Below are 9402 nucleotides of genomic sequence, written 5' to 3' on the forward strand. Positions count from 1 at the left end.
TCATGTGGTTTTTGGTTTTGCTTTTATTGATGTGGTGAATGACATTAACTGACTTATGTATGTTTAGCCAGCCTTGCATTCCTGAGATAAATCCCACTTTGTCTTGATGAACATTATTTTTGATATACTGTTGTATCCAGTTGGTCAGAATCTTGTTTAATATTTTGGCATCTATGCTCATCAGAGATATTGGTCTATAGTTTTCCTCTTTTGTTGTGTCCCTATCTGCTTCTGATATCAGGGTGATCTTGGCTTCATAGAAGGTGGAAGGGAGTGTTCCTGTTTCTTCTATGTTTTGGAAGAGCTTTAGAAGTATATGTATTAACTGTTTCCTGAAGGTTTTGTAGAATCATTTGTAAAGCCATCTGGTCCAGGACTTTTGATTTCTTTGTCCGTGATTGGTGCATTTAGATTTTGTAGTTCTTCTTGGTTCAGTTTGGGGAGGGTGCATGGAATTTTTCCATTTCTTCCAGATTGTCTTGCTTGGTTGTGAATAGTTCTTCATAGTAGTTTCTCATAATTTTCTGGATTTCTGTGGTATCAGTTTTGATATCTCCTCTATTATATACAACTCTATTTATTTGAGTCTCCCCCCTTTTTTAGTAAGTATGGCTAAGGTTTTGCCAATTTTGTTTAATTTTTCAAAAAACCAACGTTTGGCTTCATTGACCTTATTTGTTTGAGCTTTTTCTTTTTCTGTAATGTATGATTTTATGACTATGAGTATCCCTCTCATTACTGCTTTAGCTGTGTACCAAATATTTAGATAGCTTGTGTCTTCACTTTCATTTCTTTCCAGGAACATGTGAATTGCTTGATTGAGTGTCTTTCTCATCATGCAGTTCTTAAGAAGAATGTTGAGATTTCAAATTTTGTGACATTTAATAATTTTATTTTTGTTGTTGAAAGTTAACTTTCCTTCACTGTGGTCTGAGAAGATACTTGGGATGATTTCAATGCTCTTGAATTTGTTGATGCTGTCTTTGTGGCCTGACATGTGTTCTTTCTTTGAGGGCGTGCAATGTGGATTTGAAAAGAATGTGTATTCCAGTTTTTTGGGCTACAGAACTTTGAACATGTCCAGGAGGTCTATTATGTCCATCTCTTCATTTAATTATTTTTTATTTGTTGGTTCTCTGCTTCATTGATCTGTCTGAGTATGGCAGTGTGGTGTTGAAGACTCCCAATATTACTGTATTACTGTCAATGTATTTTTGAAGTTATTTCATTAGGTGTTTGGCGTATTTAGAAGGTCCATCATTGGGTTCATAGATATTAATAATTGTTAAATCTTCTTTGTTGACTGATCCTCTAATCATTATATAATGGCCTTTCCTATCTTTTATTACTTTATTTAATTTAAAGCCTATGGTTTTAGAGATGATAATGGCTTTACCTTACTTTTTTATGGTCCACTAGTATGTATGATAATTTTCCATCCTTTCACTTTAAGTCTATGTTTGTCTTTTTGAGTCAGATGGGATTCTTGCATGCAGCAAATAGTTGATTTGTATTTTCTGATCACTCTTGCCACTCTGTGCCTTTTAATGGGTGACTTTAAGCCTTTTATAGTTATTGATATTATGGATTTAATGTATTAGCACCATTATTCAATTGTTTTTATTTGATCTGATATATGGCAAGTATTATAATGATGTTCTTGATTATAATAAGTCTTTTATAAACTCTTTCAGAGCAAGCTTTGTAATGGTTGCCTCCTTTAACTGTTGTTTGTCTGAGAAGGTTTTGAAGCCTCAATCTAGTTTGAATGAAAGTCTAGCAGGATATATTATCCTTGGTTGAAACTCTTTTTCAGTCAGGGCTCGATAGATATCTTGCCATTCTCTTATGAATTTTAGAGTTTGAGTGGATATGTCCGATGATAGACTTAGGGATTTTTCCCCTGTATGTGACTTTTTGTTTTTCTCTTGAAGCCTTTAGGATCCTTTCTTTATCCTTACTTATTTTCTTTTTCTTTTCTTTTTTTTTCAGCTTTTTACTTATAAAAAAGAAATCCATTTGGACCCCTGTTCTCTGACATCGCCCACAAAATGGCACAACTACAGCCCCCCCCCCCCGAAACCAATGATGTGACCTGGCATGACCTGAAGAAGCTTATTCACAGACGTCAAAGCTCACTCTCTATAGAAAAGTGGAATTACAATGGTTGACCTTCCCTATTGAGACAGACATGCAGCATTTCATCCCCTGGCATTTCATCCGTGGTCATCTGCTTTGGACTGACACTTCTATTGGACTTACTGGACACTTTACACAACTTTACAGCAGTTTCCCTTTATGCTGCTGGGTTACTCAAAGACTGACCACAGCAGTCCATGGACTTTGCAGCCAGAGTCTTGGGACTCTATAGGCTATGGTCCCTCGCCTACAGGCCCTGTCCCCAGAGGTAGGACCCCCTCTTTACTAGGTCCTGCCCACAGAGACAGGAAATGCCCTTTGAGGCATGAAATGCCCCCAGAGGCAAGAGATGCTCCCAGAGACAGGAAACACCCTTTCACCTCCTAGGCACTGCCCTTTGAGCCAGGAAACGTCCCCTCAGGCCTCCCCTTGGCATCACACTGGTTCTTGCTGCTCTATTTGTTCCTCCATGTCTTCTCCAGTTCTTTTGAAAATGCCTGCATGATATAGGATTCTGTTCACCCCACACTCCCGATACTATGGCCATTAGTTAAAAAGAAAGGGGTAAATGTTGGTCTGCTTTTATAAATTCTGCTTCTAAGACCCCTTCTGTTGCATTGCTTGACACTGTGGTCTATTTACATAATCATTGTTTTGCCAGCATTGGTTTAATCCCCACTGGTTTGTGCACATTTTCCTTCTCCCCACCCCCTATCCTACGTACATCATCTTCAGACCTGACACTTCCACCTCAGGAGATACTTAAGGACAGGATTGTGATTAGAGATATATAGCTTGCACTGCATTCCTCATCAGTAAAGACTGAACTGTGTCCCACTCAGCCATGAGTCCCTGGTCATCTCTCTCCCACCCGTGAAGCTAGCCATGCATATTTATATCTATCTCTATCTCTGTCATCTATATCTATATGTATATCTATACCATCTATATCTATATTGATCCTCTCCTGGGAATATATCCAATACACCCATGCAAAAAGATCTATGTCCACATATGTTCTCAGCAACAAAATTTGTAATATCCAAAACCTGGAAGCAACCCAGGTGTTGGCATCAGATAAGTGGCTGAGCAAGTTGTGGTATATATACACAATGCCTTACTAATATGCTATAAAAAAATGGTGACTTCACCATTTTCAGCCGATCTTGGATGGACCATGAAAAAATCATGTTAAGTGAAATAAGTCAGAAACAGAAGGATGAATATGTGATTATCTCACTCTCAGGCAGAAGTTGAAAAACAAGATCAAAAGAGAAAACACAAGTAGAACCTGAACTGGAATTGGCATATTGTACCAAAGTAAAAGACTATCGGGTGGGGGTGGGGGAGTAGAATACAGGTCCAAGAAGGATGATAGAGGACCTAGTGGGGGTTGTGTTGTTATGTGGAGAACTGAGAAACGTTATGCATGTACAAAGTATTGTATTTACTGTTGAATCATTAATCATTAATTCCCCAATAAAGAAATAAAAAAAGATAAAGGGACTGCTGAATCTCTGAATATAGGGCTTGACAATGACATTTGAATTCAAAAAGCAAAGAGTGTAGAGATTGGTAGGTGAATTACTGATGCAATTCACAACATTAATGAATTGGTCAGTAAATTATTGATGCAATAAACAATTTCACTTTGTGTTTAATAAAACAGGTAGGAGGAAAATGAAAGTAGGTAATGAAATGAAATATTTCCTTCCTGAAAGAAAGAAAATGAGCAAATATTTCAGATAAAAACACCAGCAAATTTTCTATTTCTATTTACATTTTATTAGTGATTTATAAAATTACGAGATAATTCTCCCACTATGAGTGTTCTGTGTCCCCACTCCCTCCATTGGAAACTGCAATGGTTTTCCCAAGGTCACAAATAAGGGTTGACTATTATTTCTGTTTATCTACACTTGCCTATTTTTTGACAGTTCTGCCCTCTCTCTTTTTTCCCGTTTTGTTGCCCTTGTTGTTTTATTGTTTTTGTGGTTTTTATCATTGCTGATGTCATTGTTCTTGGATAGAACAGAGAGAAATTGAGAGAGTAGGGGAAGAGAGAGGGGGAGAGAAAACCACCTGCAGACCTGCTTCACCGCTTTGAGGCTATCTGCTCCTCTTGCAGGTGGTGTCAGGGGCTCAAACTGGGATCCTAAGCCAGTCCTTGCACTTTGTGCCATATGCATTTAACCAGCTGTTCCAATGCCCAGCCCCCTGAAATTTGCTTTTATGTTTGATGAAATAAAGTGGTTCAGTTTCATTCTTTTACATTTTTAACCCAATTTTTCCAACACCATTTGTTGAAGAGACTTAATAGTGTGTGCACCTTTGTGAAAGATTAGATATCCATAGGTTTGAGAGCTTACTTCTGGGATCTCAATTCTATTCCACTGGTCAATGTGCCTATTTATGTTCCAGTATCAAGCAGTTTTGATTGCAATGGAGCTATTGTACAATTTGAGATCTGCATGTGTAATACTTCCAGTTCTGTTCTTTCATTTCAATATTGCTTTGGCAATTCTGGGTCTTTTCTGGTTCCAAATAAATATTTGTAGCTTTTGTTCTATTTTTCTGAAAATATTGGATGGGACCTTGATGGGAATTGTGTTAAATTTATATATGGCTCTGGATAGTATATTTAATTTGATTAAGTTTATTCTTCCAACCCATGAACATGGAATATCTTTCTACTTCTTTGTGTGTGTTTTTTTTTTCTATTTTCTTGAATACTGATTTATAGTTTTCAGTATACAAGCCCTTCACTTCTTTTGTTAGGTTTATTCCTCGATATTTTATTGTTTTAGTTTCTATAGTAAAAGGAATTGATTTATGCATATCTTCTGTTACCTTAGTGTTTGTGTACAGGAATGACACTGACTTTTGTATGGTAGTTTTGTAATCCTGACACCATATTATATTGTCTGGTAATTTCCAAGAGCTTCAAGGTAGATTCTTTAGTTGTTCCTGTGTAGAATATCATTTCATCTGCAAATAGTAAGAGTTTTATTTCTTCCCGTCCAATCTGTACCTGTTTATTTCTTTATTCTTGCTTGAATGCTATAGAAAGAACTTACAACTTTTGTTTGAATCTTAATGGTGATAGTGGGTGACCCTGTCTAGTACCTGATCTGAGGGGGAATGCTTCCATTTTTTAATTATTGAACATGATTTTGGCTGTAGGTATGCTAAATATGGACCCCACTATCTTAAGGTATATTCAGTCTATTTCCATTTTTGTAGCATTTGGTCACGAAGGAATGTTGGATATTCCCAAGATTTCCTGGAATCTATATATATAATCATGTGGATTTTAGTCTTGCTTTTATTAATGTGGTGGATCACATTGATTGACTTACATATATTAAACCAACTTGCATCCCTGACATAAACCGAACTTGGTCATGATGAACAATTATTTTAATATACTGCTGTATCTTGTTGGCAAGAATTTTATTCAGTGTTTTAGCATTTATGTTCATCAGAGAGACTGTTTGGTTTTGTCCCTGTCTGCTTTCAGTTTCAGAGTGATGTTAGCTTCATAAAAAGTGGGAGTGCTCTTGTGTATTCAGTAGTTCTTACATAAAGGTTTTGTAGAATTAATTTGTAAAACCACCTGGTCTAGGACTTTTATTCTTGGGAAGGTTGTTTATAACTGTTTCAATTTCTTTGGCTGTGATTGGCTTGTTCATATATTCTAGTAAATATTTTCATATTTACTCAGCTACTCATCTGTTGTTGGACACCTAGATTGCAGGTAAATTTTTTTTTTGATAGGTGTTTTTGGTTCCTTAGGTTATATCCCTAGGAGAGGAATTGCAGGCTCATAAGGAAGTTCTACTTTTAGCTTTGTGAGATTTCTCAGACTGATATCTATAGGAATTGTATCAATTTTGATTCACATTAGTAGTGCAGGAGGCATTCTTTGTCCTCACAACTTCTCCAACATTTGTTGCTGCTACCTTTTCTGATGTATGACAATTTCACAGGAGTGAAGTGGTTGTTGTCTTTTTTGCATTTATCTGACAATCAGTGACTTGGAACATTTTTTCATATGTATGTTTATCTTCTGGATCTCTTTGTGATATTCTGGATCTCTTTGAGATATTCTGCTAATATCTCTCCAATTTTTAATGGGGTCATTTGTTTTCTTGTTGCTGAGCATGGTGAACTATTTCTTATATTTTGATTAGGATGTTGTCTGATGTATTCCATGTAATGATCTTCTCCCATTCTGTGAGAAGTGTCTTTGTATGATGGTTTCTTTTGTTGTGTAGAACTTTTCAATTTGATGCAGTCCCATTGGTTTATTTTTGCTTTCTTTGAAATTGGGTATCATGGAAGTTGTTCTTAAGATTTGATGGAAAATAGTTCTATCAATATTTTGTTTCTGATCTAACATCCATGTCCTTGATCCATTTGGGTTTTACTTTTGTTTCTGGTGAGATAGTGATTTAGTTTCATTCTTCTGCATGGAAACTAAATTTCCCCAGAATTATTTATTGAAGAGACCCTCCATTCTTCATTTAATACTCTGGGCCCCAAATCAAAATTTAGGTGTCAATAGGTACAGGGGTTTTCATGTCTTAACCACTTTTTTTTATAACATCTTAAAGTCAAATCATATTTTTTTGGTGAACTTATGTTTCATATTTGCAAAATTCTACCACTCCCTGGAAAATCTCCGTCTCTCTCTCTTTATTGTAGAGTTAATTCTGAGTTAATTCCTTATAGTATAGACAATATAGTTGTTGGGACATAGATATAATGTCTTGTTTCCCTTAGATATGTCCCCAGGAGATAAATTTCTGAGACACTGAGTAGATCTATTTCTTTTCTTTTTCTAATTTTCTAATATATACATTGATGATATGTATATTAGATTTTTGGATTGCTTTTTTGGTGAAGAATCTGTCCATGTCCTTTCCTTGGTTTTCAATGTGTATTTATTTAATGAAAAGTTTGGAGAGTTATTATTGTGTAACATAATTGGCTGGAGATGGTGTTAGCCTGATGTAGCTTGCAAGAGTCAGAAGTCCAGCATTCTTTGCCTGAGTGCATTTGATGACTTGATGCTGGGGGACGAGGTGGTGCTTGGGAGGGACTGTCAAGGATTCGAGATTCCAGATGGGATGATTGCGAGAGGAATGGCTCTTTTCTGGGAATTGGGCACATGTAAATCTTAATCTTGCTAGTTATCTTTCTCATGATCTGGCCAACTCTTACCTCTGATTTCATGGCTCTTTCTGTGGGACACGGTGACCCTCTAGACTTGATGCTGATTGCAATAATGAAAACTGGGGCTGAATTCTTGGTAACTGATTCACAAACTTTCTGGGATAGTGTATTCTTAATCCTAGCTTATGATTGCTTATTTTACAGAACCTAGGTATGTGCCTCTTACATCTGAATCACCCAAATAAAGTTTCTCTTTGTTTAAGCCAATTCTCAACTCCCCACAGTGAATCTTTTATGTGTCTCAGGCTAAAGGCCCTTTGAAGTTTCAAGTTACAAGTTATTTATTTATTTTGGATTTTTTTTTCTGCTCAGCTCTGTTTATTGGTGGTGCAGGGGATTGAACCTGGGATCTTTGGTTCCTCAGACATGAAAGTACATGTGAATGTGTCTCAGCTCCAAAAGATATCTTGATTTCAGCAAATGATAGAAATAACCCAGCTAAATTCTATTTATATATATAACTTAATAGAATTGAAATTATAATAGGTCTTCTAACATACCATTTAGTTTGTGGTCATTTTTAATATAGGGATAGAAAAATTCTACTGTTATCAAGTAAATGCCAATAGTGTTTTTTATTATATGCTTGTGTATAATATTTATGTAATATTTTATAGAGTATCTTTCTTTTTTCCTGTAGTTCTTTATCCTAGTAATAAATCCCGTACTGTGACATGAGGCTCCTTTATATTGTATATTTTTCTTTTTCTTCAGGTGAGAGCACAAATGAAGTCCCCCACTACCACAAAATATACAGTCTAGTTTCCCACATTTGGGGAAATCTGGGGGGGGTCAGCACATCCGGAGTGCAGTGGATAAGCCTGGCCCTGGAAAAAAACATCTTTGTGATCATGGTATCTCCCCTGCCAGGTAAGTAGTATATAATATTGTATATTCTTGAATTTATTAGAAAACACTTTTTTATAATTTTTTCATTTCTGAAATAGGTTTATGTCCCATGATATATGTTCAATTTATTATAGATTTTTCTTTCTTTCCCAAAATCTCTTATCATATTGAAAATATTGCCTCTTTATAATGTGTAAGAATTAAGGAAATATGATAGTTACACCATAAATATGACCAAGTAGTATTTTGTGAGAGCTTTAAAGTAAAAAGTGTGTATTTTTTAAAATAAAAACCCTTCAGCTTAATTAGTAGTAAAATGTACTTATTTCTGTGGCTTGTTTGACAAAGAATCTCTTTGCTACAAGGATTGTTAATATGTGACATTTTGCACTGCCTTTTCTCTTTCTTATTGTCACAAGTAGTCCACATTCTTTTGTTGTCCTTTTTTCCTCTAAGATACCAGTAACCTGAATATTTTTTATATGGACATTTCTCTAATTAATTTTTTAAATTTTTTTATTGAGGAATTAATGTTTTACATTTGGCAGTAAGGACAATAGTTTGTATATACATAAGATTTCCCAGTTTTCCATATAACAAAACAACCACCACTAGGTCCTCTGCCATCCTTTTTGGACCTGCATTCTCCCCCATACACACACCAGAGTCTTTTACTTTGGAGCAATACACCAATTCCAGCTCAGATTCTACTTGTGTTTTCTCTTCTGAACTTATTTTTCAACTTCTGCCTAAGAGTGAGATCATCCCATATTCATCCTTATGTTTCTTACTTATTTCACTTAACATGATTTTTTTCAAGCTCCATCCAAGATTGGCTGAAAATGCTGAAGTCACCATTTTTAATAGCTGAGTAGTATTCCATTGTGTTTATATACAACTTGCTCAGCCACTCACCTGTTATTGGACACATGGGTTGCTTCCAGGTTTTGGCTATTAAAAATTGTGCTGATAAGAACATATGAGTACACCAATCTTTTTGAATGGGTGTGCTGGGCTCCTTAGGATATATCCCCAGAAAAGGAATTGCAGGGTCATAGGATAGGTCCATTTCTAGCTTTCTGGGAGTTCTCCACAGTGTTCTCCACAGAAGTTGGACCAATTTACATTCCCACCAGCAGTGCAGGAAGGTTCCTTTGACCCCACAAACTCTCCAGA

At 35.9% G+C, this 9402-nt stretch overlaps 1 non-coding gene across 1 annotated transcript; it reads right to left on the minus strand.

Annotated features, from left to right (window-relative positions):
• Positions 1–8088: 8088 nt before the first annotated feature.
• On the minus strand, positions 8089–8255 carry LOC132534815 (U1 spliceosomal RNA). The gene has a single exon (XR_009546512.1). It is a non-coding gene; the product is annotated as a U1 spliceosomal RNA (small nuclear RNA).
• Between the last annotated feature and the right edge of the window lie 1147 nt (positions 8256–9402).

Source organism: Erinaceus europaeus, chromosome 19 (genome assembly GCF_950295315.1).
Source record: "Erinaceus europaeus chromosome 19, mEriEur2.1, whole genome shotgun sequence".
In the NCBI taxonomy this organism is placed as follows: Eukaryota; Metazoa; Chordata; class Mammalia; order Eulipotyphla; family Erinaceidae; genus Erinaceus; species Erinaceus europaeus.